The following is a 16,539-nucleotide window of genomic DNA, read 5'->3' on the forward strand; positions in this document are numbered from 1 at the left end:
TTCAATACCCATTTGGTTGTTGATAACATATGGTCTTTACAATTATCTAAAAAAAAAAGCAATTTATTTTTGTAGCAGTTAAGATGTTGTAGATGTGCTAAGATATTTATTCAAGCAATGGCAAGAACATTGTACATAATAATGGACCGTGGTTTTATTGCTTCAGAGATTGGAAGCAAGCCGGAGTTAATTAATGCAAGTGTCATAGATCTGAAAGAAATGTTTTGTGGTAAATAATGGTCTACATAACGCTACCTCTGAAGCAAAGGAAGAGGGTCTAAGCAGGTAGTGTCTCACTGTTCTTCTAATCATAGAGGACAAGTAAAGCACATAACACTTTGTATCTACATGGATGTAGCCTTTGTAAGTCTTGTTTTCTGTGTCCTACCTTTGGGGTTCCACAGTTACAACATAAATGAATTTCTTATGACTTTGAGGCAACTGCTTTCCACTGCATGCACTACACTGTGTTGCCTAATCCATATAAGCACATTTCCTATTCACTTAAATTGAGCGAAGATATTATAAAATAGAAATATCATACTGACTGTGCAAATCTTTGCAGACACACACCTGGATATGCTTGCCCTAACTAGTTAATCTGAACAAACCGTCACTGTTAACTGCCCTCTAAAATAAAGGGGGTTAAAAAAAGATATTCAAATTTAACTTTTATTCAACAAATATTAACTAATGAAGTGATAATAACTAAAGAGTAATCCTATAAAAATAAACTTTAAAAAGCAGTCCTCAACCGGCAGTCTGTAACTAGAACCTTGAAAAATGTAGCAACCATTGTAACAATCCTTAGAAATAATAGTATACAACCTCATACAAGCAGCAATGATGGATAATATCCACATCAATTGCGTTTAGGTACTAGTTATGGTAATATACGATGTAGTAGCAATTATGTCAACTGAAGCAGGCTAACAGCTACAATTAAGCAGCATAAACCCTATTCCATTGATTGATAGATATAAGAGAGAGAGGTAAAGCTAGAGCATAGGGTAAGTATTAAGCCCGTCAAATCTTCTTCTCCACTTACCAATTAAAATACAGCCTACAATAAATTAATTTATGAGTGATTTCATTTTGGTTTACCATTTTTAAATAAATACATTCTAAACACAGTGAACAGAAGCTGAATGTATTTGAGAAGCAAATGTACTATATGAGAGGTGCTCTCCATGTGCCGCAGCACCAACACAGGGATGCCGACTACCTGTGTGAGTGCTTAGAAGAGGTGATGACAATGTGACATCTGCAACATGACCAACATGCATTTCACGTCATCAATATGCTTTTTCTGATGTAATTAGAACTCAGACCGGAGTAGTCTTATAAAGCTCTTGGCCGCCATGGTAACGAGTGCTTTTGGATAATAGCTATTCAATGTTCAAAAACTGCTGTTTGATCAAGTTTATTTCCTGACCAAACGAGTAAAGGGAAGTGAAGTTCTATTTATGAAGCTGGTCCTTGGAAATTTTAAATATAAAGTTAAAGACCACTGTAAAGTTATATTTTATATTATTACAGTATTCATCATTGTGAAAAATGTTGTGCCGATCTATACCGAACAACAAAATAAATGTGAACAGCAAATCTGGATATTGAGAAGTTCATATAGTGTGTGCAATACAGCCAAAAGTCAACCTACTCAATTGTGCATTACTATAATTGTGTGAGCGGCTGAGACATGCTTCAGGGAGGGAACAGGAAACTGGCCCAGGTAAGAGGGCTTAGGAAAGGGCAGTGCAGTCTTGTATTTTATATTATTACAGTATTCATTATTGTGAAACATAAAATAAACGTGTATATTTGTTTATATATCTATATATATACAAAAACTGAAGCTAGGTGCACACAAGAAAGGAACTACAGGTATACTCATACAAATAGTAGTAAATACTTATCAGAAATCAAGGTGCTAGCAGATAGACAGGGAACACCGGCCAGTCTGTGGGATATACAAAAAGATAGGGTAAAAGGGGATGATAGACAGCACTCTGATAGTGTTAAATTTATGTAATTGCAGGGTGCACGGAACAAAAGGGGACCCTTATTCCCCTGTATAGTACTAACAAATCTACGTAAGTACCAGCACTCACTGTCTAATAGCTAAATGATGAAAACAGTTGTAATGCAGAATAAACATTTAATAATAAAACAAACCAGAAATAAATAAAATGTGTTTGCAGAAACCAGTATCACAAATGGGCATGTCACAAAGGGAGGGGTGGGGCGGGGGGGGAAGAAAAGGGGGAAAAAACATGAAACACAAGGAATATACACAAAAAACGGACAACGGAAAGCATGCTAGGGGCGACGTTTCGAGGGACTACCTCTTCATCTGGCCCATTCCCCCTGGTCCAAAAGGTCCCAGAAGTACTTCCCTAAGCCTCCCTTCCCCAATAACTAGTCAAATCAGACACCCCTGAAAATAGATAGCAAACATACAGTATAGGCTAAATACAGCTAAACAGCTAATAACAGGGCAGCAAGAATCCACTAAAGTCAATGCCAGTAGTTCAAGGACCACAAGGAACTGTGGGCAATAATACAGTAAAGGCTGAACACAGTTTGCAAGAAAGCAGCTTGCAAAGAAGCACCAGGAATCCACAACAGTCAATGAAAGGTAAATGGGAATAGCAAATGAAGACAGTAATCAAACCCTCTGTGGCTCTGCTCCTTGCGCACAAGGAGCAGAGCCACAGAGGGTTTGATTACTGTCGTCATTTGCTATTCCCATTTACCTTTCATTGACTGTTGTGGACTTATGGTCCAGGTGCCAGTGGCTCACGGAATAGGCCAGATATTCCCTGCAGGCACAAGATAGGCCCCATGTCCCTTGTAAGGTTGTGGCTGTTATAGGGAAGGCCCCAGATAGGGACCCTTCCCTCATTATCTTTATAGTGAGATTGTTGATGCGCTGGTGAAAGGAGCCACATGGCGATTCCCGAATTTCACGAATACTGCAATGCCGTGAAAATACACATGGTGGCGCTTGCGAGCTGTTCTCTGTGAAGCTGTCCCCTATAATGAATTGTAATGCAGTATATATACTGTATATATATATATACTGTATAACAACAACCCCTATAAGCCCTAACATACAGTACTGTACACATACTGTACAGTACTGTATACTGTATGCATATACATAAATGATACTACTGTATGGGCGGCGGGGGCGTGATGTGTTTGCAGCAGAGAGAGATCCGCTGCTCTCTCTCTGCGCAAACATCGGCACAATAAAAATTATTTGAAATACATTTTTATTGATAGTGTAGATGTGCAGGGGGTCTCCGGAGCTGAATCGCGTTGGTTTTAGGTCTGGGGACCCCGTGCCCCCCGAGATACAGGCCCCTTTAGGGGGTGCCGGTATCCCTCTGCGTTTAAAGGCCCCGATCATGTGACCGCGGCCTGTAAACCAAGCAGAGCAGAGGGATACCGGCACCCCCTAAAGGGGCCTGTATCTCGGGGGGCACGGGGTCCCCAGACCTGAAACCTGTGCGCTTCTGCTCTGGAGACCCTCTGCACATGTACAGTATCAATAAAACAGATACAATATACAGTATAAATAAACACTCGTTCTTTACCTTAGCGTCTATGCGCTATGTTAAAGAAGCATCATTAGTGTATTTTAATAATATTGTACAGTGAGCAGGGGGTTCCCTGAGCCAGAAATTAATGCTCAGGGACCCCCCCTGCTCCTGATCAATATTATTAAAAATACGGAAAATGCTGCGTCATTACCATAGCGGATAGCCGCTAAGGCAATGAAGGGGTTAACCCACCGTGCCCGCTTTATTGTGTGTAGTGGGAATGGGTGAGGGGGGTATTTGGCCCTTGGTGTGAGTTTAGGACTTGCGGGAGGGGGGGGGGGGTTGCGGGTGCACTTAACCCCTTCACGACCGTAGCAGTTAATACCGCTACGGTCATGAAGGGTTTAAGCCCTCCCGCTACACCCCCCCCCCCCGCAAGCCCTCCCCAACCATCGTTTGAAATACATTTCCTAAAGGGGCCTGTATCTCGGGGGGCACGGGGTCCCCAGACCTAAAACCAACGCGATTCAGCTCCAGAGACCCCCTGCACATCTACACTATCAATAAAAATGTATTTCAAATGTATTTATTGTCATTTATTTATTTATTTATACAGTATTTATTTATTTATTTTTTGGCGGCTGCTGTGCTGTGTGTGTATTTTTTTATTGTGGGTAGCGGGAGGGTGGGTGAATGGGGTATTAGCCCCAACGATGGTTGGGGAGGGCTTGCGGGGGGGGGGGTGTAGCGGGAGGGCTTAACCCCTTCATGACCGTAGCGGTATTAACTTCTACGGTCGTGAAAGGGTTAAGTGCACCCGCAACCCCCCCCCCCCCCTCCCGCAAGTCCTAAACTCACACCAAGGGCCAAATACCCCCCTCACCCATCCCCACTACACACAATAAAGCGGGCACGGTGGGTTAACCCCTTCATTGCCTTAGCGGCTATCCGCTATGGTAATGACGCAGCATTTTCCGTATTTTTAATAATATTGATCAGGAGCAGGGGGGGTCCCTGAGCATTAATTTCTGGCTCAGGGAGCCCCCTGCTCACTGTACAATATTATTAAATCTCTCTCTCTGCTGCAAACACATCTCGCCCCCAGTATGTGCAGTAATTTACTGAACATGTACTGTAGAATAAATGCATAGTTTTATTTATTCGGGTTTATTACACAGTATACTGTTCGGCTGGAAAACATCAGCATACTGTACAGCACAATATTACTGTATCCATCGAAATCCCCCCATTAGCCATTTTCTTTTCTGAGGAAAAACAAAATGAAAAGTTTTAATGTACAGTAATGGTCAGCCCCCTAAACAAGTACCCAGCCTGCCCCACCAAAATAATACGGCAACAATACAGTACTCACCATATTGTATTACTGAATTTCCCATTCAGCTTGCGCCAGCGGGCCACTGCCACTGCCACTGCCAGTCCAGCTTTCATCATCACCCACGTCGATAGTTTGCAGAGGGACTAGCCCACCTGTAGTCAGCGGGAAATCGCTTAGGTACATGCAAGCTTCATCAAAACTGTCCGCGAAATCCATCTCAGGGTTGTCACCGACGGCGGGACCATCATGATAAGCTGATGCTGGTGCTGGTTCTGGTTCTGGCGCATTGCTTGGCAGGGACTGTCGCTTCTTATTTGGTTTTAACACGACCCTTCGCCTTTTGCCGCCTCCATGATCATAGATACGGGAAAAACCCTGTGACACACACCAATACCCTCCAACAAATTGGGGCTCAATACGGTGAAAACAGGGGTCACTACATAACCTTTTCCTTATTGCCCGCTTCCACAAATGAGGAGTTGGCGAAAATCTGTAAAAGTCATAGTTTTCGATAAAATACTGATAAATTTGAACAACTGTTGCCATCTTATCCTCTGTTGCATTAATAGCGGCCCATATCAAATAAGCATAACTTCTGTCAGGTTTTTGGAACACGGGCTGCATTTGAACACTCATGTCTCTGTAGAATAGTGTAAGCGAAAATGGTCTTTGTCTTTATTTAATACAGTACTGTATGTAAAGCCTAAATTGATACATTTTTTGCAACGTCTTCCTTCAGTCTCAAGGACAAGTTATAATAGCATACTGTACTGGGATAAAGTATCTTTTTTTAAACGAAACAACTTGCAAAGCCCACACATTACTTAAGTCATGAGTTTATGCCATCTGGTGGACAAGCGAAACATTGCAGCCTAGTAAATTCTTCTCATTATCATTTAACAGATCAGGCCCCCATCAGCCAGGCATGAACCGTGGCTGGGAAGGCAAACGCAACGCAGCATGCAAGAGGTGAGCAGCGGCGGATTCCAGGTATCTGCCAGGTACAAACCGGGCATTTGCTCGAATAAAGTGTGTCGGTGCAGTATATAGTGGAGGGATGTCTTGAGACAAAGACATACATCAAACCAGTAGATTGTAATAATTTCTTGGAGGCGGATAGGGGTCATCTAGATAATTGGCTGAATAATATCCCATTGGGACAGCTACAAAGACTCAAACGAAATTGCACACAGGAATGTGTTTTTCAAGATCAGGCAACCAATATGATGAAGAAGTTTAGAGAAAGAAAATATAAACCATCAATTGTAGACAGAGCTTATGAAAAAGTCCAGGGAATGGATAGATCCACCTTAATTACACATAAGGAGAATATTGAGATCGCAAATGAAGAAACACACACTGTATCAGTACCGTTTATTACCCAATTTAATATTTCTTCAGTACAAATAAGGAGAATAGTAAATAAGCATTGAGATATTTTACATAAAGATCCCATTCTCCAACAAATCTTACCCAAAAAGACAACAATAAGTTTCACAAAAGCTCCAAATTTAAAACAGAGATTAGCTCCTAGTTGTCTCAAACAAGAGATAGTAAGAATACAAAGTTTGACTCAGGGCTTCTTTAAGTGTTTGAGGTGTAAAGGATGTAAGCTCAGCAGTAATAAAATGAAAACATTTAGATCAGTTCAGTCTACGATTACACAAGAGGTTTATGAAATTAACAACTTCATTGATTGTAATTCCGATCATCTATGTATTGCAATGTCCTTGCAATGAACAATATGGGGGGAGAACTACTCGAAAGTTAAAACTTCGAATTGCAGAACATATTGTTAACATTGAAAAAGGCCTCACTCAGCATAGTGTATCTAAACATTTCAAAGATCACCATGCTCAGAACCCTAAAGGGTTAAAATTTATGGGAATAATAAAACTGTCATATAGTTAGAGAGGGGGTAATAAGGTAAATCACATTTCTAAACAAGAAATGTACTGGATTTACACCCTCAAGACTTTAACTCCAAATGGTCTAAATATTGATATAGACCGTGGCTCATTCCTTAGAGATTAACTTGCTGTGTGAACTTTTCATTAATGGGTCGTAAAATGTAGAATTACTGTGATGGAATGTTGGAGTTCTCTGTGCAATAAATACGTTTTTTGGCTTCCTTAACTATTAAACTTAGAGAATTGTCTGCCAATTGATGTCTATTGTATGATATAATTATCTCTATAATGTGCGAATCAGCTACTTTCTCATTCTCAATTTTCAGTCTTTCCATTGTAATTTGGTGTTACGTGCCTAGAAGACAGTTTCAAGTCTATGATCTAATTACACTTTCTATTGTACGAATCAGTTACTTTCTCAATCTCCCTCTCCAGCCTCCTTATTGTAATTTGGTGCCATGTATATGTTCCTATGATATGGTTCTAAATCTATGATCTAGTTATATTCCCTATTGTATGAATCATTTACTTTCACAGGTGTATAAGGATGGTTTTCATGTATTAAGTATTTTCAATATACAAATATTGAATGCTGTCGACCTTAGCATTATGTATCCCTTTCCAAATTCTTAGTAGGTTGTGTAATTCTATTGGTACGATTATATATTCCCTGATAAAATATTACAACACTACAGGTAATATTTAAATATTGCACTTATTGCTATATTCACAAGACTATTGTCTGAAAACCTCATATGGTCCAACCACTAGAACAATTTAGGGTCTAAAACTAAACCAAAAAAGTTTTATTTTATCATTTACATATACTAGTAGGTTTAAAATATTAAAAATAATCCCCACGGAGGAGGTAGGGAGAGAAACGGCCTCTGATTACCTATAATAGAGCTTATGGCCAGATACTTCTTTCCTCCTGCGATCCTTAGGTCACAAAATTACCACAACAATAATATAATGAGAGTACTATTGTGCTCTTAGTGCAGATACTTGTATTATTTTGGCTAATGTTAGCAGTTTTGCCCCAGACCCACCACCCAGAAGATCATCACAGCGGGTAATGTGAACTACTGAGATTCAAATTCAATATATACTCCCCGTGTAAGGAACTGTGTCTAAAGGTTATAGTCAGTCTTTTTAAAGGCTTGCATTTACATTGAGACATTATCTCCATATACAGCTCAGCATCAGTGATCCTCTCTCAATGACTGCATAAATTACATGTTTTATTATGTTTGCATACCGATTGTTTGGTTACAAAAGTGAGAGAGTGAGAGAGTGAGAGAGTGAGAGAGTGAGAGAGTGAGAGAGTGAGAGAGTGAGAGTGTGAGAGAGTGAGAGAGTGAGAGAGTGAGAGAGTGAGAGATCAACCCTAGCAAGAGAAGACAAAGGACAGCACTCAAGGATAATTGGCAACAAAAAAACCTGTATTCAGATGGTACAGCACAAACAAGACCAACGTTTTTGTCCTTGTAGGACTTTCCTCAGGGTTGTGCTAGAGTACACTGGCCAGTGGATACCTTATATACCTAAACCCCCACCCAGTGAAAGCAATCAAGATAGCTAATTAGTCCCATGGTCAATCTCATCGTGATCAGCTGTGTGGAAGGAAGCAACAAACAGTGCACATGCTCTTGTTGCTGGTGGCAACTTGGAGTGCCGTTGGGTCGCATCCTGTGTTGCCTTGACAACGCGCTGCATAAACCACGGCACCATAGTACTTAAGAGAATACTTCACAGCGTCAATTGGAGCACATACGCAGCCAGGCCAGTCAAAGTAGAGAGCAAGAAGGCGTCCCACATTGCCAGGGGTCGCGATGTTCTCCTTGCAAAACACAGCTGTTGGCAAAAATAGACAATGATCTGACAGCAGTATGAGAACGTCTTTAGCAATATTATAGCGCTCATGTGGACAGCAATGGGATGAATATCCATGGGTAATCTAAAAAACAGAAAAGTGGGGAATAAACGTGATTGAGGTGAATACAATTGATGTAAACAATCAACACTATTAACATGCACCATCATTTTGATGGTGACATATGGCATCTTTAGTCAATTCATTTGCTTGTTGGCCCCTTTTTGTTTACATGCTATCTTTCACCTACTAGCCCGTGATAATATGCAATTCTTGCTTTTATTTCCTTTCCCCTCACTCACGTTTGTTCCCCACTTTTCTGTTTTTTAGATTACCCATCCCATTGCTGTCCACATTTGCAGGGAGGAGGGGTTTGGGTCTTTAGAGCACTGGGACTCCTTTTCTGAGAGGTGCCATCTATATTCTAGGGACGGATTGCACCTCAATGAAGAGGGATCTTCTATGCTAGGGGGGAGAATGCTAAAAAGGTTGGAGGAGATTTTAAACTAGGATGGAGGGGGGAGGGGAATGAAACAGATAATGAACTAAATGGAATAGATGAGGATACAAGGTGGTATGGAGGTAGAATGGGGGCAAGTGCAAGTTTGACAAGCAATGAGAAACCATAGTAAATACAGATAATACTAGAGAAAAGGAAACCTTGTGTGCAAGCACTCTATCACAACTGAATGTATAATGCTATTATTAAAATACTTAATTAATAACCAATGAATAAAAAAAGGGGGTTTAAAATAAAATATGTATCAAACATCACGTGACTGTGTCATTTGTAACATAACTATGAGTAGTTAGGGTGATTGTACATATGGAGATCCTTGATAGATATTCAGGATCTTGTGCTATACATATAGCTGCCTACAGATATAGGAATGGGGCCATAGTGGGACCACTATGTAGATAAAGTCTCGTCCCAATATAGATGTGTCAGAGCGTATAGTTTTAAACGCGCTGTAATAGTAGACTTAGTATGGTATATATGTTAATAATACTGGGCATTGGATGCAGAGATAGATCTGATGTGTGTAGCTACCTGTATTAAATGGTTAATAATGAACTGGAAGGTAACCTCGGTCAAACTGCTTGGCGAAATGTAACGCTGTGAGGGTAACACTAGAGGGGAACACTCAATAGAGTAACGCCCCTTATGCCGTTTTAGCCAAAATGGATGACAGAGTATGCACAGTAAAATAACTAATGTTCAGTAGACACCCTCAATAGGGGCGTTACTCTATTGAGTGTTCCCCTCTAGTGTTACCCTCACAGCGTGACATCTCGCCAAGCAGTATGACCGAGGTTACCTTCCAGTTCATTATTAACCATTTAATACAGGTAGCTACACACATCAGATCTATCTCCGCATCCAATGCCCAGTATTATTAACATATATACCATACTAAGGGCTCTATGCAGTAAGCGCCGAAAAGGTGCAATCGCCAAGGGTTGCCGATAGGCCTTATTTTGGCGATTTGCCCTCGCAGTATTCAGTAAGGGCCGAATCCATGCCGATCCCTGCCGAATCACTGCGAAAGCAAATCTGCCGATGAGCCTGTGCCGAAACAGCCTGGCTCCCGATAACCTGCTGATAGGCCGTTTCTGCCGATAAGTGTTTGCAGCAGAGAGAGACCAGCCGCTCTCTCAGTGCAAACATCGGCAAAATAAAAATTAATTATAAACAACTTTGAATCCTAGTGTACATGTGCAGGGGGTCTCCGGAGCTGAACCGCATTGGTTTCAGGTCCGGCGTTCCCCTGCTTCCCGAGATACAGGCCCCTTTATGAGGTGCCGGTATCACTCTGCATTTAAAGGTCCCGATCACGTGACCGCGGAATGTAAACAAAGCAGAGGGATACCGGCACCCCATAAAGGGGCCTGTATCTCGGGAAGCAGGGGGTCCCCGGACCTAAAACCAAAGCGGTTCAGCTCTGGAGACCCTCTGCACATCTACACTATCAGTAAAACACACATATCAATAAACACTCGTTCCTTACCTTTGCGGCTATGTGTTACGGTAACGAAGCAGCATGAATTTATTTTTAATAATAGTGCACTGTGAGCAGGGGGTCCCCTGAGCTGAACCACATTGCTTTGTGGACCAGGGACCCCCTGTTTCCCGAGTTACAGGCCCCGGTATGTGTCATCGGGTGGCAGTGTCGCCGCCATCTTTATAGCGTCCCATTCGCGCTGTGTCCGCTATAAATATGGCGGTGACACTGTAACCGATGCCCCAAACCGTGGCCTGTAACTCGGGAAGCAGGGGGTCTCTGAGCCACAAATCAATGCGGTTCAGCTCATGGGACCCCCTGCTTCCGCACAATATTAATAAAATACATAAATGCTGCTTCATTACCATAGCGTATTGCCGCTAAGGCAATAAAGGGGTTAAGGCAGAATAGCATGTTTATTGGGGACATTTGCCCCCAATAAACATTGCAATAAACAACATACACCCCCTGTGTATTTAAAATACATAAACAACAAAAAATACATTAAATACATATAGCACTCACCCATTTCCCGCTGTCACGATGAAGGCCATCCTCATTTTCATCCTGCCTATTCCCCCTCCGCTGCTGCAAAACAGACACAAGAATGAAAACATCCAATGTAATGTCCCCTAACCCCTTAATCACCATAGCGGTTATTAACCGCTACAGTCATTAAGGGGTTAACCCACCTTCACTCACCACTCGGGAGGCCTACATACCCTCCCCCACTAGCCACCCTCACCCACTACCCACAAGGGTGGCCTACCCACATACCCTTGGGGCCAATACCCCCTGCCCCACCCCCAGTACCCACAATAAGAACAATACACTGCCCCACATTAAACATCATTCTATTTATTAAATACATTACCCACCCCCTGTGCCCCCCATAAATACATGATTTATCCTTTTACATACAGGGTTCATAACCCAGCCCCACGCGAGTCCCCGGCAGGCTGGCGGGGCACTTGACAGACCTACAGGGTACCAGCAGCTTGTTTCAAACAGGTTCTGGAGGCCTGTTGGTGGGTCCCGCCAAGCGCCATGGCCCCCAGGTGGTCTCCTTGTGTCACCGTGGGCCACAATTGGGTCCCCACGGTACGCCCACGGATGTCTGGGAGCCCCGGGTCAGACCCAAAGGTGTCTGCGGGGCCTCGGGTGGTTCCCACGGGGGTCTGGGGAACTCACGAGTGCTCACTATGGGTCCGCGGTGCCTCCACGGATGTGGGACCACCGCTTCATCCCCGCACCTATGGGTCCGCGGTTCCCCCACAGATGTGAGGCCACCGCTTCATCCCCGCAGGTGTCACCCGTGGAAACAGCAGCCTGATACCCGTGAGATACCTGAGGAGACCGCAGGTGGTCTCCAGAGGTCTCATGCAGAATCCCAGATAGGGATAATAGATTATTTGCCCATTATTAAAAACATTAACTAGCATATTAAAATAAATAAAGTACTACTGACCTCATCAATAAGAAGCCCCCGTCGCCAGCAAAATCATTGTCTTTTGTTGCCCACCAAATACATAGCCAATACAAAGCCAATACATTGCAATTACATTAAGATACCAATTAACCCCTTAAACACCTTAACAGATAATAACCGCAGAGATAATTAAGGGGTTAAGCCACACTGGCACGATACCCACCCTTCACCCATTCATTTGTACAGTGGCTTCATCATGCAACTATATATGAAAATACAGAGAGAGAGAGAGAGAGATATATATATATACACACACGATCAACCAATATACAAATAAATGTAGAAGGGTTATCAAAAACTTGCTGCACTACAAATAATACTTCTCCATACAGACACACTACAATAAAATCAATTTCTTTTAATAATCCAATCTGATCTTCCAATCAAAATCCTCAAATGCCAATCAAAAACCTCAAATGACAATCAAAACATTGCATTTACATTGTATACTGCACCGACACACTTTATTCGAGCAAATGCCCAGTTTGTACCTGGCAGATACCTGGAATCCGCCGCTGCTCACCTCTTGCATGCTTCGTTGCGTTTGCCTTCCCAGCCACGGTTCATGCCTGGCTGACGGGGGCCTGATCTGTTAAATGATAATGATCAGGATTTACTAGGCTGCAATGCTTTGCTTGTCCACCAGATGGCATAAACTCATGACTTGTAAAGCGCCGAATCAGTAATGTGTGGGCTTGCAGTTGTTTCGTTTAAAAAAAGATACTGTACCACAGTATGCTATTGTAACTTGGCCTTGAGACTGAAGGAAGACGTTGCAAAATTTTTATCAATTTAGGCTTTACATACTGTATTAAATAAAGACAAAGACCATTTTCGCTTACACTATTCTCCAGAGACATGAGTGTTCAAATGCAGCCCGTGTTCCAAAAACCTGACAGAAGTTATGCTTATTTGATATGGGCCGCTATTAATGCAACAGAGGATAAGATGTAAGCTCCTCGGGGCAGGGACTCCTCTTCCGAAATGTTACTTTTATGTCTAAAGCACTTATTCCCATGATCTGTTATTTATATTATCTGTTATTTATTTGATTACCACATGTATTACTACTGTGAAGCGCTATGTACACTAATGGCGCTATAAAAATAAAGACATACAATACAATACAATAGTTTTTCAAATTTATCAGTATTTTATCGAAAACTATGACTTTTACAAATTTTCGCCAACTCCTCATTTGTGGAAGCGTGCAATAAGGAAAAGGTTATGTAGTGACCCCTGTTTTCACCGTATTGAGCCCCAATTTGTTGGAGGGTATTGGTGTTTGTCACAGGGTTTTTCCCATATCTATGATCATGGAGGCGGCAAAAGGCGAAGGGTCGTGTTAAAACCAACTAAGAAGCGACAGTCCCTGCCAAGCAATGCGCCAGAACCAGAACCAGCACCAGCACCAGCTTCTAATGATGATCCCGCCGTCAGTGACAACCCTGAGACAGAGTCGGATTTCGCTGCCAGTTTTGATGAAGCTTGCATGTACCTAAGCGATTTCCCGCCTCACCTGCTGACTACAGGTGGGCTAGTCCCGCTGCAAACTATCGACGTGGGTGATGATGAAAGCTGGACTGGCAGTGGCCCGGCGCCGGCTGAATGGGAAATTCAGTAATACAGTATGGTGAGTACTGTATTGTTGCCATATTATTTTGGTGGGGCAGGCTGGGTACTTCTTTAGGGGGCTGACCATTACTGTACATTAAAACTTTTCATTTTGTTTTTCCTCAGAAAAGAAAACGGCTAATGGGGGGATTTCGATGGATAATATTGTGCTGTACAGTATGCTGATGTTTTCCGGCCGAATAGTATACTGTGTAATAAACCCGAATAAATAAAACTATGCATTTATTCTACAGTACATGTTCAGTAAATTACTGCACATACTGGGGGCGAGATGTGTTTGCAGCAGAGAGAGAGATTTAATAATATTGTACAGTGAGCAGGGGGTTCCCTGAGCCAGAAATTAATGCTCAGGGACCCCCCCTGCTCCTGCTCAATATTATTAAAAATACAGAAAATGCTGCGTCATTAACATAGCGGATAGCCGCTAAGGCAATGAAGGGTTTAACCCACCGTGCCCGCTTTATTGTGTGTAGTGGGGATGGGTGAGGGGGGTATTTGGCCCTTGGTGTGAGTTTAGGACTTGCGGGAGGGGGGGGGGTTGCGGGTGCACTTAACCCCTTCACGACCGTAGCAGTTAATACCGCTACGGTCATGAAGGGGTTAAGCCCTCCCACTACCCCCCCCCCCCGCAAGCCCTCCCCAACCATCATTGGGGCTAATACCCCATTCACCCACCCTCCCGCTACCCACAATAAAAAAATACACACACACACAGCAGCCGCCAAAAAATAAATAAATAAATCTAAATAAATAAATAAATAAATGACAATAAATACATTTGAAATACATTTTTATTGATAGTGTAGATGTGCAGGGGGTCTCCGGAGCTGAATCGCGTTGGTTTTAGGTCTGGGGACCCCGTGCCCCCCGAGATACAGGCTACTTTAGGGGGTGCCGGTATCCCTCTGCGTTTAAAGGCCCCGATCACGTGATCGCGGCCTGTAAACCAAGCAGAGCAGAGGGATACCGGCACCCCCTAAAGGGGCCTGTATCTCGGGGGGCACGGGGTCCCCAGACCTGAAACCTGTGCGCTTCTGCTCTGGAGACCCTCTGCACATGTACAGTATCAATAAAACACATACAATATACAGTATAAATAAACACTCGTTCTTTACCTTAGCGGCTATGCGCTATGGTAAAGAAGCATCATTTCTGTATTTTAATAATATTGTACAGTGAGCATGGGGTTCCCTGAGCCAGAAATTAATGCTCAGGGACCCCCCCTGCTCCTGCTCAATATTATTAAAAATACAGAAATTGCTGCGTCATTAACATAGCGGATAGCCGCTAAGGCAATGAAGGGGTTAACCCACCGTGCTCACTTTATTATGTGTAGTGGGGATGGGATGGGTGAGGGGGGTATTTGGCCCTTGGTGTGAGTTTAGGACTTGCGGGAGGGGGGGGGGGGTTGCGGGTGCACTTAACCCCTGGCGACCGTAGCAGTTAATACCGCTACGGTCATGAAGGGGTTAAGCCCTCCCGCTACCACCCCCCCCCCCCGCAAGCCCTCCCCAACCATCGTTGGGGCTAATACCCCATTCACCCACCCTCCCGCTACCCACAATAAAAAAATACACACACACACAGCAGCCGCCAAAAAATAAATAAATAAATCTAAATAAATAAATGACAATAAATACATTTGAAATACATTTTTATTGATAGTGTAGATGTGCAGGGGGTCTCCGGAGCTGAATCGCATTGGTTTTAGGTCTGGGGACCCCGTGCCCCCCGAGATACAGGCCCCTTTAGGGGGTGCCGGTATCCCTCTGCGTTTAAAGGCCCCAATCACGTGATCGCGGCCTGTAAACCAAGCAGAGCAGAGGGATACCGGCACCCCCTAAAGGGGCCTGTATCTCGGGGGGCACGGGGTCCCCAGACCTGAAACCTGTGCGCTTCTGCTCTGGAGACCCTCTGCACATGTACAGTATCAATAAAACACATACAATATACAGTATAAATAAACACTCGTTCTTTACCTTAGCGGCTATGCGCTATGGTAAAGAAGCATCATTTCTGTATTTTAATAATATTGTACAGTGAGGAGGGGGTTCCCTGAGCCAGAAATTAATGCTCAGGGACCCCCCCTGCTCCTGCTCAATATTATTAAAAATACAGAAAATGCTGCGTCATTAACATAGCGGATAGCCGCTAAGGCAATGAAGGGGTTAACTCACCGTGCCCGCTTTATTGTGTGTAGTGGGGATGGGTGAGGGGGGTATTTGGCCCTTGGTGTGAGTTTAGGACTTGCGGGAGGGGGGGGGGGGTTGCGGGTGCACTTAACCCCTTCCCGACCGTAGCAGTTAATACCGCTACGGTCATGAAGGGGTTAAGCCCTCCCGCTACACCCCCCCCCCCCGCAAGCCCTCCCCAACCATCGTTGGGGCTAATACCCCATTCACCCACCCTCCCGCTACCCACAATAAAAAAATACACACACACACAGCAGCCGCCAAAAAATAAATAAATAAATCTAAATAAATAAATAAATAAATGACAATAAATACATTTGAAATACATTTTTATTGATAGTGTAGATGTGCATAGCTGCTAAGGCAATGAAGGGCATAATAAACAATTAATACATTCAATACATATTTTTCATTTCTGTGTTAAAACTCCCTGCCTTCTCTCTAATATATGTAAAACCCCCTCCCCCTATTCTCGCTTTTAAAACTCCCTGCCTTCTCTCTAATCTATGTAAAACCCCCTCCCCCTATTCTCGCTTTTAAAACTCCCTGCCTT

General features: G+C 43.2%; 1 long non-coding RNA gene across 1 annotated transcript in view; it reads right to left on the reverse strand.

Moving 5' to 3' along the window:
* Positions 1-1,672: 1,672 nt before the first annotated feature.
* LOC142471727 (uncharacterized) overlaps positions 1,673-16,539 on the reverse strand; it is a 74,443-nt gene continuing 59,576 nt past the window's right edge. The window contains exon 3 of the long non-coding RNA XR_012789543.1: positions 1,673-1,960. This is a non-coding gene — a long non-coding RNA (uncharacterized LOC142471727). The remainder of the gene's footprint in view (positions 1,961-16,539) is intronic.

This window comes from Ascaphus truei, chromosome 1 (genome assembly GCF_040206685.1).
Source record: "Ascaphus truei isolate aAscTru1 chromosome 1, aAscTru1.hap1, whole genome shotgun sequence".
Classification (NCBI taxonomy): Eukaryota; Metazoa; Chordata; class Amphibia; order Anura; family Ascaphidae; genus Ascaphus; species Ascaphus truei.